Here is a 25292-nt window from a genome sequence, read left to right on the forward strand (position 1 = left end):
CAGAGAAGTGCCATCGGAGAATTTTCGACATCATCGAAAAACTTTTCAGTCCAGCGATGACTGGTAGCGAATAACATCTCGATTTCGAATAGTCTGTTATATAGTATATATAAAAAATAAAATTTAGAACAATGCTCTCGACTGCAATACAATTAATTAATTAAAATTAAAAAGCTATAATCATATTGTTTATGTAACATTATTCTCAGAGAATGGAATTATTTTATAAATTACACTATATCTAGACATTGTTAGTATCCATGTTTGTGTATACATTGTAAGCTATGAAATAATTACAAATGTTATTTAATCATGAGAATCTTGAATATGTGTATAGTTATAATGTTTATTAATTAGTTTATGAAATTTTTATCATTTTAAAATTACATTTATAATTATTTTATAACTCATAATATTTATAGAAATTTATGGATTTTCTGTACTTTATGTGTATGATGATATATGTGACACATAGAGATGTCAAAATTCATGATAGGAACACGACCGGTCTCGAGCCATGACATATCGCTGTTTGTTCTTAGCACGAGATACTGCTGCGTCTCCTGATAGTTTTCGTTTCCGAGCGGTTGAGTATATACATACATATACATAGCGTAGGTAAATAGTTTCTGTTCTCTTATGTTAGAGGCAAGTTTCTCGCAATTCCTAATTGCCACGGCGGCTTGGCCACGGCTGGCGCTAAAGATAATGACCTGTTCGCCAATGAAACGATGGTTCGTTACTTAGAAAAATGATTTCTCGAACGACGACGTTTAGCCTTGGCAGTAATTTCAGCGATTATAATAATCGGACGTCAAGGTAATTATGAGGCGCCGGCCGTGAACTGGTTTCGCGTCGGGTCTTTCTGAGATTTCGCCGATATTTTAAGTATGCTTTGTGGCAATCCAAAAACTTACAATTTTGCTTCATTTATAGAAGATATATAATTCAAGCTTAAATATTCCGTTTAATTAAATAAGGTATAAATAAATCGTCGTTAAATTATGATAATATAAGAACGAAAACAAAGGTATGTTAGAACATTATACATGTTATTTTTATTTCCCAAAATTATTCGAAATATATTATTAAATTTTGAGCTCATAATGTCATGTTTGAGCAGTATTGCGTAAATTAAGTTTATCGTATAACAAATTCAAAATCAAAATATTTTTCTATCGTTAATACATCTGATTTCCAAATAGAGAACTATATACGTGCTAGACACATTGTCTTTTTATATAGGACTTACTTATTTATTATAGACGAGCCAAGGTATGCCGATGATTAAAATTCTGACAGCGATTCGGGATACCGTCGTTATGTTACGACATCCAACTTTGCGCAACGTAGATCAATACCGAAACTATGACGCGAGGAATGACTTTAAGCGCAACAGCACGCCCGTATTGTGTTGCGTACTTGTACACGAGGGATGACAGCGAAGCAATGTACGCGAAGGGTCGGACGTTATGATGCTGCATTGTGCCACTTTATGACTTCCGGCTCAAACTACCTCGCTTCGCTCGCAACCCTTCGGCTGCCACCGTATTCTCCACCTCCCTTGGAATTACTCCATTTTCTGAAAGACGTTTAAAGCGACCTTATACGCTGCATCTCGAATACTAATGCTGCTTTTCGTACAGATACGTGCATACGGCTGTGAAAGTTCAACAATTGAAAATCTTATTCTTCTTTCTCTCTCTCTCTCTCTCTCTCTCTCTCTCTCTCTCTCTCTCTCTCGCTCTCGCTCTTGCATTTTATTTTCTGTTTTGATATTATTTGCTGTTTGTATATAATATTTATTCTTTTTCTTTTTTATACATTATTTTCATTATGCACTATTACTTGTATGTTTTTAGAGAGCTTGCTTTAGAATGTAAATAAACGCTTTAGCTATCACACTTTACTGATTAACATTCTACACATGAAGAAGATTACGATTTAAGATAAATAATACATGAATTACAAAATAAACTGTACAGAGAATTAGTCCAATTCGCGTTTCGACATCTCAAATTTCTATGTTATTTCATATAAAAAATATGACAAGAAAGAAGTACAAGAAGTACAATAGATAGAACCTAAATTTTACATAATTTCGATTGAATCTTACAGCAATTTACGAGCTTATCATCTTGCAATATTGTCAAGATTCATTATAATGTCTCATGTTTCTGATTTTCTCTTCTCTTGCAAGCAACCCTTGTTATCGTTTCAGTACTAACATTACAAAACACATGACGTTGTATTTGCAATTGACAGCGTCTGGTTATTGTTAACAAGCTCCTCTGGGAAAAGATGATGCTGTAAGATCATAAGCGAATCGTGTAGTATTAATTAATAAAACGCAAATTACTCCAGTTCATGTTTCCCTAAATCTACACCCTACTTCATACAAGACAGACGTAAATACGGCTTGAGAAGTGGATATCATTAGAAGAGTCGACCACGTCAATTAAATCAGTCGGCTTATAATAATACATCGGCAATTATATGAAAACGTTCCCACTACGACGGTTATTCCGTCATTAGTGTCGGAAATAGAGCGCCGACCGGAGGATGGAAGTCATCGGGAGTTTCGTAGAAGCCATCGAGAGAGCGGAGCCGATTAGCGATCCGAATTTCGCGCAGAACCCCATGAAAGCAGGGCACAATGTAAGGCGTCTCGAAATAGCGACCACCACTTCGCGGGAGGAACGAGGTCAGAAGTTCCCGGAACTCCCGGAGTTCTCTCGGTTCCCAGATGAGATCAAAGCATGGTTTCAAGTTCCTGGAGGAACATTTCCAGGATTCGCCCTTAGGTCGAGTCTTTCATGAGTTTAGTAGAAGGCAATGGATGCTTGAAACAATGAAAACAGCTATGTTTCATAAAGAAAATCGCGAATAGAGCAATAAAGGAAGAAGCTATAAACTTCAACAATACTGCACCATAAATTTTAAATAAAAAAAGATATAGGTCCGAGATATCGAACTTATTGTCCGTTAAAGTGAGACCTTATATTTTCTCTTTTTTCGAGCTAAGTCAATAGGTCAGTCCTCTCGTTGGAAGGAAATACTTTCATAATTCAGAGTTTCCCGAGCTGGAAATAAGTCAGGACTGATCTCTTGACGATTAGATTTCGCGGCTTCGAAATGTAACGACGAATTGAAACGCGTTCGCTCGATATAATAGGTATTTTGTATGATGCAAAAATATACACGTCGTTCGATGTACCAAAAACGGATTTTCCCGGCCAACTCTTTATTCATGAGATCCAATTACCGTCGGACCAGTCATCGTACGCCCTTCGCGTGCTCACTGCCTCTGCTTCTGGCAGATAGTCGATATTCGGTATTGCATAATTGACCGGAGAGAGAGCTAACTATACGCTCGAAATCCCGTCGTTCCTCGTTTCTCTTTGCGCTGCGAATCCTCTCACAATTTTCCTCCACCCCCTTCACATCTCCTGCACGCTGCTAATCGCGGAACGGCGAGAATGCCCCGCTACGGGAGCGCAGCCCGGTTTTATCTCGATTGCGCAAGCATCGCAAAGTACGTCGATCCGACCGATCGCTCGATATCCATTCATTGCGGCCGCTGCAATTCCGTCTCGTGCCGTAGGTATCAAATTACCGGCGTACCGTGCTCGGGACAATCTCTAGATACGACAGTTTCTTAAGCGTACTTGTACGCGCTGTATTTACTGTATTTAATGGCTCGTATTCTCCGCGGGTACGACGTTAAATGTGGCTATCTAATTCTCGTATATCTAGATATATCTTGAGAGCAAGTGACTTTGCGCAAGTACGGTTTGGAATTGAAGAACCATATTTCATGTTAGGATAAGTCGAATTAGATTGTCCAATTGTAAAATATTGACATGGAACAATATGCGAGTATATTAAAATTTTATAACAATTATTATATATATAATTATTATTATATATAAATATAATGCCAGAAATATAACCTTTCGTTTCCTTATTTCAAAAATGACACAACTAAAAAAAACATGAATTATCATTGTGAATGAGTAAGTAAACATTATTGTCAATTGTCAAAATTGAACTGCACTATTAAATCTGTAATATCAAATTTAATCTAATGTGAGTCACGACTGCTTCTGCAATTATATCGTTATTTTATACTATAACAAAGGTTATATTTGATACTATATAGTGTCAAATTGATATGGTATCAAATTTAATTATAGTTTTGGTACAAAATAACGATATATTTAGTACGACTTACATTAGATTAAATTAGACATTAGATTTAACAGTGTAATTTAACTTTACAAAAGAAAAACGTCAAACGTCAAAAAGATATTATTAAAAAATCGTGAAAATTGTCATGACAAAAAAGGTAATTTTTTAAAAGTTGTAAAACGAAAATGTTAAGAACATATTCTTTGCAAATATTATTCAATTAGTTAATAATTTCCTGCCAAGTTGAAATAGGGAAAAATATTTTTCCCTTTAGCTGGGAAATTTAATTTGTTTAGTTATGTCATTTTTGAAGTAAGAGAGTGACAATGCAATTATTAATCATAAATAATTAATAGATATAATAATCAATGATAGATGTACTACAAAATTTTTCGCTAAATCTTCGTAAGGCTCTCAAAAAGCGAAATCCTTTTTCACTTCTATAGGCATTCACCTGGCAATAAAACATAATCCATCCGTTCTTCCCATCCCTCCATAATAGCGCCGAACAAACGGCATCGGATATAAACGAGACGAGGGTATCTTTCGCCACTCAGTATGGCATAGCTTTTAATAGTTATGAAAGGAGAAAAAGGACGAATAAACTTACTTCAAAGACAAGAGATACGATCAGACCAGGAGCAATAGGAGGAGACAGAAAAAAGAGACGGAATAATTTCGCGAATCCTAGGACTTCGCGCCTTTGAGAGGAGAATTTCCTTGACAATTTCCACGAGAATCTTTCTGTCGTTGCATTACGGAATGAGATGTCGTCGTGTTCCAAGAAGATGCATTTATTTATACTATATTCTTGCTATCATTTTCATGTATCTTTTGTACTGTCTATGTTTTTTCAGTGCAATAAGTTTTGTTTTCAAGGAAAAAATTTCTTTTCTTCCATATATTGTGTGTGTGTGTGTGTGTGTGTATGTGGAAGAATATATTCAGTTATATACATATTGATAGTAATGTATTGGATTATATCATGCCAGTATTTCTCTCTCTCTCTCTCTCTCTCTCTCTCTCTCTCTCTCTCTCTCTCTCTCTCTCTCTCTCTCTCACCAATAATTTTAAAATAGAAGAGAAAAATTAATGAACAAATTTATTTTAAACTTTATCATCAGAAATTTAAAGATTGATGTGATTAAATATTTATTAGGAAAAAAGCTAGAAGAGCTTTTATATTTAAACGTAGTATTCTTTATTTGTTTTCTTCTTTAGATTCATAATTTTATTTATACAAGTGTTTTTATATGTATTAATATAGAATATAAATTCGTTCAAAAATAAGTTCAAAAACAGAATACGCTAAAAGCAGTTCAATAAAAAAATACGATAAATTGAAAAGAAGTTGAATTATATTTTATCATAATAACATCATTTCTTTAAAGATTATATTTATTTCCGAGTTTTCTTTGCCCTTTCGGTCATCAATATTGATTTATTCACCCTTAGACAATGTATTGTCTCGTACAAATATTAAGAAGCTATATAAATTACTAAATAGTAATCAGGACACTATTAAAATTGAGAAACACGTTTTATGGCGTTCGTTTTCAAGATGATTGGCGTCGCTCGTTCCTCGGCGAAACTTTCCGGCGCCTGAGTCCTGGAAAGGGATCCGTTTAATTTCAGGAAACCCCATAAAGGTTATACGTTGAGACGCCCTATACGCTCAGCGCAGGAAATACGTCCTCGTAAAGTAGAAAAGGCAAAAAAAGAAAAAGAGGAGTGAAGAAAGTGTGGAGGAGGGACGGTGAGGAACACACACTGACACGCATCTATCGTGTGCGGGCGAAACAATAGCGGAGCGGAGCTAACCGAGGAGATGAACGGTGAACGAGGAAGACAGCGAGGGGATAGAGAATATCGCTGTTGGCGAGAAAAAAAAAACAAAAAGGAGCCAAAGGCGAGGGGAACAACGCCGGTGAGTGTATCCCCAGGGCATATTCCGCTCGTACGTTGACACACGCATGTGCGAGACCAGAGGGATGAAAGGTGAGGATGTGGGTATAAAGTTTCCGGGTAACGCTACGGTGGTCGAGCGAAAGTTGTCGTGAATGAAAAATAGAAGAAAAAAGAAGAGAAAGAGGATGATAAAGAATTTAGTAGAATTATATGTACGTAAGTAAATATATGTGTGTGTATACACATGTAGACGAGAATTAGAATCCTGCATAATTGTTAAAAATAACATCAACGTTCTTTATGGAAAAAATTTATATAAGTAATCCACCAATAAAGTTTCATTTCTATATGTATCATAGAACATTGAAAGAGAAACGTATAAAATTTCTTATCATATAAAATAAAACAATACTTTTTGGCTTGCAGGGCGTAAACATTTTTTTAAAAAAAAACCACAAATAATTTTATATAGATATAGAAAAGTAGGAAAAAATTATAAAACTCTTCTACGCACAAGAGATATTTTCCTTAATCCTTCATTTTTCACATGGAGTATGCGGGATATTCCAGCTTTATAAATTTGCAAAATGTATGAATGCTATTGTATTTAGTACAAACTGTTTCACAATTTGTAGTGTTTCAAAATTAAGGTATATAGTATTTACACACACAAAAGTTTAATAGTATTTATCTTTATATATAATAAATCTTTTTATAAAATAAAGGTATATAGTATTTATAAAGGTTTAATAGTATTTATCTTTAGCTAAAGGATGTAACATCAATCTTTATTTAATTACCAAAGAAAACGTTCAGGTGTCATCCTATACAAGTAATTACCTTAAAAACCACACGAAAAATGTAGGAATAAATAACTTTGCTCTTTGCATGATATATAATTAGAATATTAGTTTCTTTTTAGATTCACGCCAAAGTAAAGTGATTTATTTATTAAAATGCAAATATACTAATTCAATCTAACCCAGAAAGATTCGTAATTGGCGAGAGTCAGCCTTTCCTCGCGTAGGGAAGGAAAAGGTACCGGGGTTATGTCGGTTCCACAAGGGTGTCTCGTGAAGTTCGCCACGACGCAACGGTTCAAGTGAGGCGAAGTCCTCGAAAGGTCAAAAGTTCGTTCTCTTTGCGTACACCCTGCGTGACATCTTTGAGGGTCGACGACGGTATTCCTGTCGCCTGGCAACGCCTGGTTCGGCCACGAAGCAGAAAAAGAGGACACGGAAGACTCGATCCACTCTTTCGCCTCTCCGGGTCCACTCTTTTCTCTCCCAACCATCCCCTTCCCTTCCGCGTCCTTTTCTCCCTACTGGGTGGCTTTATTCCCTCGCACCACTCGACTCATCGCCAAGTGGCAGGCGCCACCTTAATTGGACTGCGGCAATCGCCGTAGTCTGCCGCCCCCTTTTCTCCTTCTACAAAGATCTGAACAAGAGTCCGAAAAAGCTTGATCCTCTTTAAAAGTACTCTTCTGCTTCGGAGCTGCATCTTTCAGAAGTTGTTATCATCGGAGACAACTGCAGCTTGCCGGGATCGTTTGCAAATATCTTTAATCCTTTGAACTCGCTTCACCGCCAGATTCATGTAAATTTGATGTAAAAAAAGATATGGCAAACTGTGCAGGGATCTGATAAAAGCTACGAATCCAAAATAGATCAATTGTTTGAAATATTATCCTTTTTAAGATGTTCTATTTCATGTGAATTATTTATAAAGACATTAGATGTGTATTCATTTTGTAGGTGGCGTGTTCACTGAAACGACGAAATAAATTTTGCGCAAAAAGGATGCAATCTTAGGATAAGCGTGCAGCCGTATAGTTATTTATAATTTATTTTCACATATTATATTTCTATGTAATACATCTGAATACGCAAAGGGAAGTAGTAAAACACATATGCAAATTTTTATGTTTCGTGTATGTCGCATAAATGCACGTTTTATGAGGTTTGTCAATGCCATAAAGGTATCTCGATCTGCTTTCGTAGTAAACCGCGGTCATAAAATCTCAGATAAGCGCGTGCTCATAATTCCCGCTGTAATCCGACCGTGACTCGAAGAAGATTGCAATGCTCATAAGTACACAAGTATAAGTTACATCACTACAGTATTATATATGCATCGTGATTTTACTTTCGTGATTTCGCCTATGTATATCATTCTATTATTTTTACAAAATCGGTATACTATAGTATAAGAATTCATTTAAGAGTTCTCAAACGAGAGAATTAGATATCATTTTCTAAAATAAAAAACGGTCACCAAATAGATTTGATACAAATTTTTGTTTAGTTAATCTGAATAAAATAACTAATATTAATCCAAAAAATAAAAATATATGATTTCTTCAATTAATCCAAAGCAATTATTCAAATCATAAATAACAAACACTGAATGGATCGCATATAGTGATTGTTGAAAGAACTGAATATAATTCAATTTGTTCCTAATTAATTACTCGCTGGAGAAAGTAAACAGACATATATTGTGTATCAATATAATATTTACGTTAAAAAGAATAGAGAAAATAAACTGTGAAAATTTACGTTAGTAGAATATTGTGTTTATCCAATACGAAAAAATAGAATGTTATATTTTAGTCACTTTGTAATATTTTTATAGTCGAGAAAATGAGACAACGCTGTCCTCCACGAATTTCCTGCAAAATAATTAGGAAATGCAGTGTCCAGTTTTCATGGCTTTCCGCGCGAGCTTTATCTCAAGATAATTATACGTCGGACGGACTAATTACACGTGTTCACTCGCTAATTTTACATGAATTATACATTATCTAGTTGAAATTTAGATCCCTAAATTGTACATGATTTTGCGTAATGGCGACGAAAGATAATTCAACATGATCCTGAAAATGAAAAGGGAGAACGAAGAAACCTGATTCTGGAGTTAGATGATGACAAAGTGAATAATGAGATCGCAATTATTCACGTCTTATTCCAAATTATCATGCAAAACAAATCACACATTACAACTTTTATCGATTGTGTGTGTGTGTGTGTGTGTGTGTGTGTGTGTGTGTGTAAATAAAATACATTAAAAAAAATTTATTATCAATTATCTTCTCAGAATATTCATGCAAAATAAAATATAACGTATTTTATTTACATCAAATAATATGCTTTTTTTTATCATATATAAACTCTTAGTAAAATTTTTTTCAACCCAATTCGACTATTCGTTACTATTAAATTAATTCTCGCGTATTTTTACGTTCAACCGCAACATTGAAGATTATCCTTGCCATAATTCGCACAAGCTTTGATCTTGGTACCTTGAAATTGATGCGCACAAATTCCTCCTAGATCATATCCAGTGTATATGACGGCTAAATCTATAACGGCTAAAAGGCATTCTGCCTAGAATCCTGGGTGCATCAGACGTGTATCAGCTAACGCGATCTTGGCCGATCGAGGAATTGGATACCAACGTGAACGTCGAAACCGCCTGAACGTCAGCGTGAAAGCCGGCCGTGCACGCGCGGTATTCCTCCGGATTCAATAAAAGCAACGGGGATAGGTAGGCAGATACGGTGCAGCCTCGTAAACGGGTAATCTGCTATTCAGGTCATAACCTAGCACACGTCGGCCCGGGACGAGGTCGTTTTCCCGGCGGCCATCCCGGATTCCCTTCTATCCAGGGATTCCGCGAGGTACCAGCAACGCCGAAGGGCCGAGACGGGACACTGACGGAGGAAAAGGAAAGAGATATCCCTTTCATTCTCTCCCCCCCCCCCTCATCTTTTCCCTCAGTTTATGCTTAGCGATAGCCAATCCCGCGTCGGCGAACGTGACCCTCTAATATCGCATCGAGCGATTTCCAAAGTCCGATTATCGGAAATCTATTACGATTTCGGGAGAAATTTATTGAGGTCGCGGGCGGATCCGCCTCGAAATTTCGCCTTTTGCGAGAAGCCTCTTATTGGAATCCATAATCTATCGCTGAAATTGATATGATTGATGGCGCAAAACATCATCATAATGCAATTAATCTATAACTCGAACGTTCGGATTATTCTTCGGACGAATATAATATTTTTGATAATAAAAAAACGACTTATTATATAATATTATATAATAATATTTCTGCTCCATTTTTTTATATTTCATTAATCTGCGCTCTACGTCTATTCTCAATCAAAGTCAAATTTAACAAGGAACTATTGTTAGAGTTGTTTTCATTCGATTCCTTTAATTTTTAATGTATAATTTTCTGTTCGTTTTTTTTTTGTTCTTTCGTCAAAGTATTTATAAAAAATGCCCTCATTTTAACCATTGATTGATAGATTTTCAAAACGTCACTAATTAAAGTCGAGTTATTTAATGATTGTGTTTTACGTCTTACAATGTAACTTAGTTATGCAATTAATTGCGACAATAAGTGTACACGTGAGAAGCAGACGCCATTTTTTAAGGTCGCTCATAAATTATGATCTTTTTTGTTTATAAAAGTGATATGTAGAACAGCAACTTTTTATGAACACGATCAATTAACATACGCCGTGTACACATCAATCTTTTGCACTTTCACTTTACTGCCGCTCTGTTCGGATAGTCATGCAGAGGACAGGTGTGCCGCTATTTCTTCCCTCGATATTCGATATTCGGCACGCGCACAACAAATCGAAAATGAAAAGAAAAAAAGAGAGAAAGAAAGAAGAATTCTCTATCAACACTGAGCTGCGAATCGAGCTGCGAATATCGAAGATATAGGAAACCGATCAAGATCTCAATTCTGGAACATTTTTAAAACTTCAGAATCAAAAGCACTGATTCAAATATGAGAATCTGAAAAATTTAAGAATCGATATTGGAGAAGATTATATTCTAATCTTATCCTTCTAGCAGAATAGAATAGTAGAATAATAATTTTTAAAAAATCGTATAGAACAAATAAGAGTCAACCGCAGTTAGTCGAACACCAAATTATTGAATAAAAATTAGTGTTAATAAATTAGCGGACTAAAATAAATCAGTTTCTAGATTAATCAATAATTTTTCTTTTATTTCTTCGGGATATTAATTCGTTAAAAAATCGTAAAGATTCGGTGAATAGGAAAGAACGTACCGCAATTACGCGATGTATTATTACATCGCAATTATAACATTACGTTTCATTGTGCGATATCCATACACAGAAGATTCGCCAAACAAGTGTGCACGGTTTTGCCTTCAGCCGGGGTGTTCAGGGAATTACGGGACTCGAGATGCATGCATGCCATAAATGTGCAGGGGTACGCGCAGCCTAACAGGTTTCCACGATATGTTCGCTCGCATATGCATCTTTCGTACGCAGTGCAAGTATAGTATGTATGAGCTTGTGGAGATGCAACAAAGTACGTGCGAGCGTAGACTGGTTTCGAAGTTGCTAGGCGACCGATCTATGCACCCTTTCCTCACTGACACCCAGAGCTAAGATACGCGTGCATCGTCAAAGTAAATCGCTCTGATTCTATACGTAAAACGATTATTCAATTTGCAAGACAGATGTCTCTTGAGATCTGCTTTGTCATAGAACTCTCAATGTACCAAGTAGCGCAGAGGTCTGCCATGTTTGATTTAATAACTATATCATATTAAATATTATTTACTTATTGGACGAAAAAATTATCAGGTCAAAAATAGCGATTGAAATAACCAATAGGAAAGTTATCGACATTTGGCTCAAATAAAAAGATTGTGTTACTCTGGTACATCTAGAACTCTAACTTTGTCAGAACTAGTTTTATCATAGGAATCGATGTGAAAATTCAACATTCTTGTTACTTATCTTTCAGATTGAGTAGCTAAATTAGCAATTAAACATTTTTTATTTATAATGTACTAATGTTATTGCATTTGCAAAGTATAAAACGTATTGCAAACTCGCGCGAAATTCAACAGTCCTATATAAAGTTTAGATAAAATTAGAAAAGCGAACATTTAACGTTAAATTTTGTTTTATCTATCAAGAGTTGTTACATCACATACTTTACATCCTTCGTATAATATATAATAATAGTAGTGATATGTATACTTCCATATTATTAGGTGTTGGAATTAATTCGTAGCGTTTTTTAATGAAAGAATGTTATTTATTTCACATGAGCATTAAAAAATACATTAATGAAAGTACTTCCCATCACTTGTAAAACGCTACGAATTAATTCCAACACCTATTATATGTTTATGTAGATATTTTAAAAGCAGCATATCTGCCGAATTGATTTTTGTGTCACCTAAGTTGATTTTCGAAATCTCATGGCATGCATAATTTATCTCAATCATAGGTCAGTGAAAAGTGATAACTAAAACGGAGTTTCCAAAAGTGAGAGATACTTTATGCAAATGCTATGCAATCGCCATCATAATTCGCTTAAAACATCTGACGAATTTTGCAATATCCTTATTTGCTATTTATAATCTTCTCATATTATATTAACCTAGAAACGTCATGATGAATTAGCGGAAGTTGTGGAGATTTAATAAAACCATTATAAAAATATATGCAATGCAAATATCTAAAGTATTACCTAATATTTTAAATAACTAAACAATTTAAAATTTTTCAAAATATCAGAAGAGAAAAAAATCACTATGCTTAAAAGCATACAAATAAATTTAAAAACTGGTTGACGCTATATAAATGTCTTTTTTTCAGAATCTGTAGTATCTATATATTACGAATTCATCGAATATTGATCTATTTGTTTTTATTAATTTTTTATAGATTTTAATTGTCGATCAATATTATATGTAATACTCATATATAAATATATTTTATTTTTTATCACACACTACAATTTTATTAATACTGTATCAATGAGTAAGAATATACTAGTATAATCACACACACAACAAAATATGTAATAAAAATATTACGACTTTGGAAGAAGCCAACTAACTAAGCTCATAATACGTATAAATCGACGGAAGAAGCTTCGTCTTACGCCAATAAAAATCTGCAGCGGTTCTAGCGATGAATTCAAGTATAATCCTGCGGATGTCCTTTAAGCAGACCGTTCGAGCTCTCTCGGAGCCCTTTTATCTCGCGCGACCTACCCTTTCCTCCTTCTCCTTACCGACCAATCCTCGTGCATGGTGCACTGACATAAACTTCGCAACGGATCAATGCACTTCGCAAGCTCGCTTCCGCTCTGTGAACGCGTGCACATATACACGATATACGCGTACACGCCTTCAATCGGATCGCACTGCATCGAATACTTAATGATTAATCCAGGATTATCAATGCTTCCTGCCACTTCCAGCTTTCAATTCGAGACAATTAACTGCGCGACTGCTGTTGAGCCTCGATAGAGAAACTCAATCGCCATATAATTCCGGAAATTAGCAATAGGAAATCAGCGTATTCTGTACTTTTGTGGAGACTGACTTTGCATCTAAATTCTAAAAAAGCGATGAATTATGTCGAAGTAAACTTGCGTTATTCTTAGACGGATTGCATATGCTTTGATTAACATAAACCGAGCGTGGAGGTAAACACACCCGTGATTACCTTCGTCATTATTTTCAAATGCTAAGATTATTTCCAGTTTGATTTATTACTTTCTATATTGAAGAGTTTTAGCATCAGAATACACATCAGATCATCATTGTAGAGTCTATTTAAGGATGTATCAGACATATAGTTTCTGCAAAAAATGACTGGAATTGAAAATTTATACTTTTTATTTTAAAAATGAATATCTTGCATATGTAAAAAGGTTCAACAAGGTTAATATTTACAAAATTAACAATTTATATAATTAACAATTTAACAATTTAATAATTTTTTTTAAGTTTAAATAAAAAATTTCTCATTTTTTTATCTTAACTATTTTTAAAAACATGTCTATTTCTTATTGAATTAATTCTGATGAGATTCTAAATCACCGCCACATTTTTAAATATAATTTAGAAAAATCAATAATTTTTTTTAATTAAAAAAATATGTAAGTACCTTAAAAAATTGAATCTACTGTTGGAATTTCCAAATTTTTTATGTGTACTCATATGTTAAAACAATAAAAACAAAACGGTCATAAAAGTACGCTATATACGCGAAGGCAATAAAGGCATGTGTGAAAATCACTTGGAACATGCAAACGCGATCGCATTACACATCGCCGAATGTTTCGGAGTTTGTCGCGTATCTCTGCTCGCGATTCGTATCTATTATAAAACGGAAGGCATCAAAATTCAGGACCGAGCGGCGGGACTTGTTGCAGTGATGAAAAATTCATCGGGAACATTCATACATCGCACAGCGTCGCGGCTCGACAATTTCACGTAAATAAAAAAAAAAATAGCTCAAACGGGAAAGCAAAACAATAGCAGACAATATTTTCGGGCCAATGTCGTTTCGCATGAATAATAGATCGATTGTGCGCAAACCGCGAACCTGTCGACCATCGCTTTGTGTCATCGGACTATCAGCACTCATCTTGTTTCATTCTTGTCTCGTCCTCGGTTCGCCATCAATAATAAATCGACAAGCCGGGTACCGCCGACCGCTTCCTACGCTCTTGGAGTCGTCTCGAGTATCCTACCGTCTCTCTCCGTTCGCTTGAGAGAATGGTTCACTCTTTTCCGCAGGTCCAGGTGAATAACCACCTCGTACCTTCGGCAAGGCCGGTTATCGTCATTAACCGGAATCTTTTCAAGCGGATTCCCCAACCACGCGGCGCGGCTGCAGGATCGAGGTGAGTCTTGGTTCGTAAACTTTCTAGGAAATCTGCTGTAGTCCGATAATTGAGACGAGGTGAGCAAGTAAACAAGCTCTCACTTATTATGAATTGCTTAAAGAACGAATAATTCTCGAGAGATGATTTTTATCATTAGATTTACACTCGAAAATGACGATTTTTCTGAAATATCTTAAAGTTTAATTAGATACAGATCTGAAAATAATTTTGTTGAATCATCAAAATAATTAGATAGAAAATTCAAGCAGGCAATACGAAACATTTTTACGTTTCTAGAAATTAGCTGGAACGTTCTACCTAATTATTTTGACAGCTCAACAAAATTATTTTCTGCTCTGTATCTAGCTAAATTTTTTAATATTTGAGCAAATCTATCCTTTTTGTGCAGGGACTAACGGAAAAGATTGAACATTGAACATTATTTACCGAATATTTAATTATTACGTATGTAACAATAAAGAGAAAAAATTTTTTAAGCTATTTTTATTTCAGTTTTAAATGCAGTTATACGACATTTTAAAGAAAAATCAATGGAAAGAAGATTTTGTTGAAGTATCTAAAACTTTAATTCAACTATATATAGATTTGAAAATAATTTTATTTGAATCATCAAAATAATTATGCAAAATATTTAAACTGATTGCTACAATATTAAAACTTTTTTTAACAATAGCATTGTTATCAACACTTAAGCGTTCTATCTATGTATAATTATTTTGATAAACCAATAAAATTATTCAGATCTATATCTAGCTTTTTACCTCAGCAAAACTGTTTTTTCCATGTACATTTTCATATTACATACATTACATATACTTAATACTAATCAAAGTAGTAGTATTCGTCTTTTGTTATTAGAATTGTGAAAATTTTAGAAAAAATTTATTATTGAAATACTTGAGAAACTTGGAGTATTGTGAAAAATGAAAGAATAATTGACAATAACAGCTAATTATTTTAAGTAAATATTTATTACGTGTACAATTAACTTTCAATAAAAATTTAATTTAAGAGTTAAAGCATTTAATAAGATTTTTACGTCATAAGATCATGGATAAAAATAATTGCCAAAGTAATTATTCCGATTAACACAGTTTGTACGATAATATAAAGAATAGTATAGAATTAAATGCGCATCGGCGTGCTTGACGATAAACATTCCAATATCATCAGGACCATTAACATTATAGATTCATAACGGTTTCTAATCAGTAATTCGATTTGTGATGAGTTCATCTAAGATTCATATAGGAAGCGATTATACCGTCAAGAATACCGTCGCTACGATACTCACGCCAAAAGTAAAGGTGAAACAGAAAGGGGATTTGCACTCTTTTCATCTTGGTAGGTAAAAATCGGATGGGAGAATCGGAAAGGGTCCGGGCCATAAGTGGTCCAATCTACTGGTCGTGAAACGGTTTCGTGAGGAAGGCGGTGGTTTGACCGCTATGAGGAGGGGGGAGGGGGGAAAGGGACGCCTCGAACGGGCAGGTTGCCTCTTGGGATCGACTGCCAGGCAGGTGCGCCTTTCTCGCGCAGGGCAAGGCAGGGCAGGGCAGACAAAGGAGCTCAGAATCCTCCTGGCGAATGGTATTTCGAGCAGAAAGCCGGCTAACAGCAGTGACGCCAAACCCGATGGATTCCGCCATCGGGCGAATTTCTCGAGCGAGTGGTTCAGTTCGATGCACGCGTGACCGCTGAATACGATCCGCTATGGAATTTCCTGCCATTGTATGTTTGGGGTAGTTGCACCGACTCCTAAGAAAGATGACCGACACGGTTCGGGATCGTCCGGATATTTAAAAACTGTCCGCTTGCCGAACAGGTATCCGGATATTGTCGTTAAGAACTTTTTAATCCTCACTATGAGGAAACAAATGAAGATAGTCTAAAATTTCTGTTTACGTCGATAAAATTTGGAAATTAAAGAAAAATCTGGATCAACTAATTAGAACTTATCGATTCTATAATTTTATAGATTAATAATATCGCTATTAAATAGAAAAAAAAAAAACAAAAATTTTGCTATAAGTTCTACGATCAGCCACTACTAGAATCGATCAGTCCACGAGTTATTTACTCCGACTTGGGACTTCTTTAAACTCTCTCCTATATAATTCCGATCTATGTCATTGTTTCCATGGATGCTGACCGGTTATTGATACACCGACTAAATCGTAAACCTGAAAAAATATGATACCTATATTACCACCGTAGAAAATTTCATCATCAAGTGACCACGTCCCCCTTGCACTCGGAAGCATAATGGATACGAGAGAGTACACCATCATCACGCGCGGAGATCGTTACGTGGCCCGCGCGATCGCACGATCGATTGGTGTCGGGCGTGACGGGGGATTCGCGCGGATAGCGGTTTGCTGCCCAAGCAAACCGGCCACGTGCAAACGGATAGCAGCTTCCCTTTCACGGCCGACTTACTCTTCGCCCGGACCTGCAATCAGGGCAAGATTGTAGACATCTGCCGGCCATCTGCCGGCAGCGGCCTTCCGGAGGGCCGGCGATAGTCGGCTCTTGCAACTCTCCGGTACGCTCCGCATCCTTCTCATCCGTCCAACAACCGTGTTTGTGGCAAGGTGCACGAACGCGTTTGAAATCGCACGCACGCGGAGACTCGTATCGTTCCTTCTTGTTGCTCGTCCTGTGTTGCGCGCGCGTATAACATGCGAGCGAGGTGCGATCCAGATTTATAATGACGTAAACGCACACGCGTGTATATGTGGCTTGATGATCCCGATAAAATCTCGAATATCTCCCATGTTCATGAGCGTAAGAGACGCAAGGGGGTGGCAAAGAAGGGTGCTTCTCCTTTTTGGTAAAGAGAAACAAATTATGAAAATCATTTTTACGATGAAAAATTAAACGCTCATTGCTCAATTTGTGGCGCACACCTTATTCATAAGAGAATTTGCTGAAGATCCTCGAAGGTTGACTTTAATATAAGTAGTTCAATGTGAAATTTTTATGTTATTAAATAATTGTTTTAACTCAAATATTAAAGCATTTATTTGATACCCACCCTCCTTTATTCTAGAGAAATGTAAGAGTAAAATTTGGCTTGTGTCAAAAGAGATCCATTTTGCAGACAAGGGGATCAACTTTTTCACATGATGGATCGTTAAAGTTAAGTGTGGCGTGTATCGAATCGATGTAACAAGCCGAGCAATCTTATCTATATTTTCATCGCGTTACAAATCCGCGTTAAAAAAATGTGCATGTCATCACATGCTGCGTGCACTCGTCGACCCATGGCGAGCAAATGACTTTTGCAATTAAATCGTCGATGCATTATCGTTACAAGCGCAATGATCTTGCCTCAGTGCCGCCAGGCCAGGTGTAAAATCACAACGCCGCTGAGTACCAGGTGTGTGTAACCTGGAGCGGAGGTGCAGAATCAGGCTCTCCGTCAGCCGGCGAGATTAATTTAACGAGCAGCTCGTGCGGGATCATAAACTGCGTGGAGGTTAAATCCTAATTAGCTTCCCGCGGTCTGTGCAGGGTTCTCTAGAATATATCTTGAAGCCATACACAATGCATACACTGGAAAAAAAGTCAGGTTGTATTAATTGGAATTCTGGTTGAAAACGAACAAATTGGAATTTTCTGGTTGAATTCTAGCTATTGTATAATTGTAGCTGAAGTAACCAAAATTCTGATTATTATCTTGATATGATCAGAATCTTATGGTTCATTTATTTTCAATCAGAAATTTGTCTCAGTATATGCATTGGTTTTTTTTTTGGCTGCAGCGTCTCGATATATACTCGCGCTGATGACGTACATCGATTAATTAAGAATGTGGATCAAACGTTCAATTTTCTTGCGAAAACTTTGATTAATCGCGAGGAAATAACAAGGACTCGGCCTCATCAGGCGTCGTCAACTTGGCGTTATCGTCGAGCGTTGAAAGTCATTAAGGAACGAATGATAGATTGTCAAAGTGAAGGGGAATGTGCTGCAAGACATAGCTGTGCCTCCCTTTTCTCCCTTAAGCGTAAGTATTTCTCGAATAGTGAATAACGAGAATAGAATAATGGAACTTAATGAGAATTTGAGAATGCCTCTATCGCGTTCTTGCGCTAGACTTTTCCGACCTCGTCCTTTGTTGTCTTTTCGGCGATCAGCGATTATTCTTGCCGCCGACCTTACCCAGTATCCGCGTCACGCTTTCCCGAATCTATAACTCGAAGGTCGTGTAATATATTCGTGACTGGCGACAACGTGGCGACCGACACAAATAAAGCGCAGACGGATGGACGGATGGACAGACGAATGGACAGACAGGGACGATGCTGTATTTTTAGACGTCTAACCACGGCGGAGAACATCGCATTATGTAGCCGCCGCCACGAGCTCGCTAAAGCGAGTAGATAATAATGTTAGGGAATTATTATATTTCGTGAGAGGATATATATTATAAAAAGCCACACGTGTTTTAACTTAGTTGCGAAATTAAAGGATAATTATTCTTCTAAAATATTTTCTAAAAATCATCCAATTATATGGAATTAATTAATATCGAAAATTGTGAGATTGTAGCGGATTGTAAACTTCGTAGTAATAAAAAGATGTTACTCTCTACGATTATATTTAATATTACAATCTAAGTAATTATGAGCCATAATTCTCTGATATCGCAATCTTGAAATTTTCTCAGTTAATCTTTCAGTATATCCATATTTTACATTTTTTATCTCATAAAAATTCATGGAAATAGCGCAAAATTCCACTCTTCTCTCTGTTACTCAATACTTCCTCTCTTAAGAATAATTTAAAAGGTTCAGATGTACGTCTAATTAACTCTGAATCTGTTACACTGTTGATTCATTCCCCCCCTCCCCCCCCATAATTGCGTAATCGCAGATTCTTTGATAAACGTACACGAAGGCAGGAAATTCGGGATGTCTCCAATTAGCATTTCACTTGTCTGTACTCATCGTCGCGTTATATAACAGCGGGTAATATAGCTCAATAGATCTTACGAAGTCGCTCGAGCGCGCTCGTACGAGGTGTAATACCCCGGTAATTCGCGCAAGCAATGGGGACACTTATGGCACTACGTACACATGCCTACGTATGTGCACAAATCGTCGCCGTCGTCATCATCGTCGTCTGTGTGCCGAGTACCGCCTGGAAGAAAAACCTCAATTTAGTTTATAGTGTCAATTGAATGAACAGACGGGGTACGTGATTTATTTTTAGACCTGCATCATGGGGGACTCCGCTGCATTAAGCGGTTACGTGTGTGTACGCTCATGCACGAACGAACTCATCTCTACGCCGCGCTGGCGACGACAGCATCATCGGCGAACACTAAGAGCAACGTCATACGAGAGACGTTCCTGCGATGATTACGTCGTCCGTGCAATTTTCATTTCCTCGGCTATACAGAAATAATTAAATGACTATTTCTATCCTAGCAACAGTATTTTTTTTTTAAATTATTTATTTTGAATTATTTTGTCAAAAATATTATTTTTAGTTTATCATTATGTATTTTAAAATGATGGCTCTTAAAAAAAAAAAAGAAAAGCGTAAACTTTCAAATTGAAATTATACTGCCTTGAATGTTTTAACAATGCAGATGCAAATAATAAATTTTTTCTTAATTTCAGAATATAATGCACTGTCAAAGTAATGTTAAATTATATTCTATTAAAGTTATTTTTAATCATTTCTATAGATCATCACTTCTATTTAATACATCATTAATTTAACTAAAGAATGAATTAAATTTGATACTCAAATTTAATTTATTATTTACTAATTATAAGTACGTTAATATGAATGTTGTTTATTTTGAAATTAACCACAGCAATGGATCGATTTACAGTTTGACGTACGTGGAAATTAAAAATAACAAAATGTTTTTTTACTCAAGGGATTAAGTTACTTTATAATTTTTAATCGTATTGTGCACGACGATTAGTAGTTATGTATTCAATAATCGATTAAAATTTAAATAGCACTGAGCGTCATTTATGTCGAATTCGCGGATGATCTTAGGAGTCGCTCACATTATTATTTCTTGATCAATACAGCGGTTCGTTTTGGCAAGTCAATCAGGAATCTGTTCGAAGAACTCGACTCCGAAAGATGAGAGCGACAGATTGCATTTCGCGAAGTCCGCACCGGGTGCTGGAAATGCTTACAATTTGGCATGAACTTACACCGAGGAATTTCAAAGGGGAATGGCAAACTCTCGAGTTTAAGTAATAGAGGTTTAACCCTCTATGGCTGTGACGAGGGATTTACCTCGATCCTCAACTCAAGCGACGTTCACAACATCACCGCACGAACTACTAACACAGACCATTCGCGGCCAACTTGCTCATCTCGCGTAAGGATCGATAAGCTTGTGCAGTTATTGCAAATTTCTCGCCTTCGTTAATCCTCAACCTATTAAATCTGCTCTTCCAACAGCAATTTCATCCTAGTAAGCCAAAAAAAAAATTGCAAACGTACGATTGACATTTTTTTCTCATACGATCTTCAGTTGAATTACGTTCAATAAAATTATTCGAATAACCTGGCTTCCGACCACAAAGAATTATAAATGAAAAGTATCTATCATGAAAATGCGGCTACGTCTAGATTACTTCATGTAATATGTTAACTCTATAAGAATTTTTCATTTTTTACAGGTTTGAGAAATTACTGACTTATCTTCATTATAATCTCACCACGATTATAGTATTTACGTCATAATTCTATATAATATATAAGTCTCCCTTAAATAAAGCGAGGTAAAAGAATTGACCCTCCTCGCTACAATTTCAATCTCCATCTTATACGCCACGTCGTTATTACCGACACCCTTCAGGCAATCCACTCTTCCGCCTCAATCCTTTCGAGTTAATGACCGCGAATGAAATCGGAGCACTCCGCTTACACCAAGTTGTCTGTATGTATAACGATCTTAAATAAAGGGTGAAGATCCCGGGAACGAAGAAAGGAAAGAAGGAAGGAAGGAAGGAAAGCGCCGAGAAAGGATATACAACGTCCCAGCCCTTTCGCGGCGACCGGGCAGGATCGATGGAGCGCGATTGAGGGTCCTCGAAGACAGGATCCGTCCTTCGACCTACATACTATCCGCCCGCGCGCGCGCGCGTATAAAAACCCGCACGGCCTGTCGACTTCCGGTCCTTCGGACGCCCGATGCAGCCCGGGGCTTTAAGCTCGCTCCGGGGAAGCCTCGGGAGTTTTTACGAGCGCAGTTTATGGAAGCGAGCCAGCTGTGCTCGCGATAAACTCGCTGTACCTACCTACGCTGAATGTGTGCACATACATTCACACGAAAGCATACGGAAAACACACACACACACATACACACACATGCGTGCACTCGAAAGCAGTATATCATATAGGTACACTTACGAAAAGCACACAAGCAGACGTCGAACACATTGCAGAGTGCAGACATACAGAGAGAGAGAGAGGTTTCGCGAATAGATATATGAATCACACATACACGTATAAAATTGCATCATACAACTACAAAGGAATATTGCATCGCGTATGCATGTGCATAGCCCGAGCCGTGTCGCTCGAATGGTCGCGCTGTGCCAAAAACTTCCGTTTACGATCGCACGAAAATGTTGATTGGAGCATCGCGATGTGAGCGACGCGTGACGCGGAAACGTTACCGTTGAATTTATCGGCGTTTACTCCCTTCGCTCGCGTTTACGTTTGCGAGGTACAGTTAAATAAACCGAGATTTTTAGACCACAAAAATACGACAGTCTTTAGAAATGTTTTTACAAAACGTTGTACGATATAGGTGTATGATGATGATAGATGTAAATGATAAATGTAATCATAAGCAAGATAGATGTACTCTGTATCTCTAAAAAATATTTAATAGTACAATTGTTTACATACGGAAAAAGTAATTTTGCTGATATATCTAGAAATTTAGGTAGATAATATCTGAATAATTTTGTTGGACCATCAAAATAATTGTAGGAAATTCAAGAATGATGAATGATGTGCAAAATATTTTGACATTTTAGTTATTTGTTTGAGCGTTCTACATAATATTTTGGGAATCCACAAAAAATTATTTTCAGATCTGTATCTAACTAAATTTTTATATACTTCAACAAAATCGTTTATTCTGTGATCGTAGTATAAATTACGTATATAAAAAATATTGAGAATTATTGCTATAAATATTACAGAAAATTTATTATTACAATATTATATATATATATATATATATATATATATAAATAATAAAAAATTTATTAAAAATAAATAGCGCGTAAAAAATAAAGAAAGTTAAGCGAATCCCTGTGTTTGATGGCGCGAAAGAAATTAACAATCTCCGGTTTAATGCCTCTCATTACTCTCGTGTACTTTCTCGCAGAATGAATGACCTTAAATCCCGCGTTCGTGGGAGCTCCCGTTCGAGTGGGCGGTGAATGGTTATATACTTTGGTGTTAGTGGAGGCCGCGCGACGACCTTTCAACCGCACCCAGCTTGAGTCGCTGTCAAGACCCATCAAAGAAATTGACACGAACAGTTTCTCAGGAAATGATCCGCATAAGCAATATCAGATCAAGTCAAGCTTCTTACGTTTTGCTTGCTTGTGTTAAAAAAAAAAATATCTCCGGAGAGTCGCACATATTTCGTGCGGGCGTGAAATTAATCGAGTCCAACTGATTATTACTATCGTAATTACAACGTGTGAAGAAAAAATTCCCCGACAAATGATAAGCGTTGATAATCGGCGTATACGAAATCGTCTGTGTTTATCGTTTGCGCGTAACGCGTACGCGGATAATGGAGATACGGATGAGCGCGTTTCTACGGTACAGGATTATATCGAGAGGATTAAACGACAGAACACAGGGCGCGGACGACACGTTTGACCGAAATGCAAATTCGGTCACGTCGAATTAAACCGACTGTCCTGTAGGCGCCAGTCGCGTTCGATGCGCGACGCGAGGGCGTCAATCACGAATGCACGAAACGTGTTTTCAAATGCGATTGACGTCAAACGATACGCACACTAAGCCTTCAGAATTTACCGAATAATCCGTACGATATCGCGCTTCCCCGCATTCCTTGCATTAACACTAGAATCGTCATTCCGTTAGAACTGACGAAAATGCGAATTTCGTAATTTCCTATCCTTCATTTCGATTAGTGAAAAATTATTTTAGTACTATTTGTGTATCGTTAGAATAATTTATATTATATTCGCAATATTCTGGTATTCTATATCTAATACAAAAAAGAAACAATGCAATCATTAACGAAGTCAAAATGACACTATCGGCGGTTCTAATGTTGAAACTCGGCCCACTTTTAAATACTGTACTTTTAAATACTATACTATGTGTTTACCTTAATTTACTGACGCTTATTCTCTTGCTACGTGCCGTATAAATAAAGAATAATAAAATATTAATCGATTTAAAATGTTGTCTTCTTTGGCAAAAAAAAAAAAATATAAATTTCACAAGTGAATACCTTAGTTATAACAATCTGGTTATTCTTAACACGAATCATTCGTTATTCATTATATTCATTATTCACATAGCACAACTTTCTGTTAGATTATGTCGTCACAAAAAAGAATAAATTAATTAAACTCGAAGAAATTCACGACATTATAATTTTTAATGTAGTAAATAACAATACGAGGGAAACCTGAATTCGCCAAATGGTCCATATTTAAGGATTTTGCACTCGGCGGCTATAAATTTTGGTGGATTTACTCCATTATTTACAGCGGACACAATTGACGGCCACGTCGTTGGGGCATAAGCATTCGTATTTGTCTTCGTGGGGACACGGAGACGAGTCCCAGTCGGAAAAGAAACATAACCGTCGAAGCTAGAGGAAACCGGAGGATTCTCACGCACGAAAGAGAGAGAGAGAGAGAGAGAGAGAGAGATCGTGACGGAAGGTCACGGTGCATCTGCGACAAGGCAGAGACTTCGCTCTCCCGGGACGGCTCCAAAAAGTATGCACATACGAAAGCCGCTCTATTTACGAGCGGGGAGAAAAGTGGAATGAGCAAAAAGATGCTCTTTCCCACGCGCAGAAAAGCATGATAAAATTATTTTCATTTGGTTATTAACATCGTCGTTCACGAGATAAAAAAAAAATACTTATTTCGCAGATGAGGAAACTATATTTACATAGAAAGAGAAGGTTTTGTTGAAGTATCTAAAGATTTAATTAGCTCTGAAAATAATTTTGTTTGGACCAAAATAATTATGTAGGACGCTCAAATTGATTGCTAAAAATGTTAAAATTTTCTGCTGCATTGTTATTAACGTTTAAGCGTTCTATACATAATTATTTTGATAATCAACAAAATTATTTTCAAATCTGTATATCTAACTACATTTTTAGATACTTAAAAAGTTGTTTCCTACATAAAACTGTGCTTTTTGTACAAGAAAAGAACAATCCAGCGGCTTTTTTTAACCTTGCTTGCAGTTT

General features: G+C 36.4%; 1 long non-coding RNA gene across 1 annotated transcript; it reads right to left on the reverse strand.

The window, feature by feature from the left end:
• Nucleotides 1-12180: 12180 nt before the first annotated feature.
• LOC147907239 (uncharacterized) lies at nt 12181-22143 on the reverse strand. The gene is made up of 2 exons (XR_015547575.1): nt 20038-22143; nt 12181-19963 (listed from the first exon to the last, which is right to left on the reverse strand). It is a non-coding gene; the product is annotated as an uncharacterized LOC147907239 (long non-coding RNA).
• Between the last annotated feature and the right edge of the window lie 3149 nt (nt 22144-25292).

This window comes from Acromyrmex echinatior, chromosome 15, assembly GCF_024713525.1.
Source record: "Acromyrmex echinatior isolate Ae372 chromosome 15, ASM2471352v2, whole genome shotgun sequence".
NCBI classification, from domain to species: Eukaryota; Metazoa; Arthropoda; class Insecta; order Hymenoptera; family Formicidae; genus Acromyrmex; species Acromyrmex echinatior.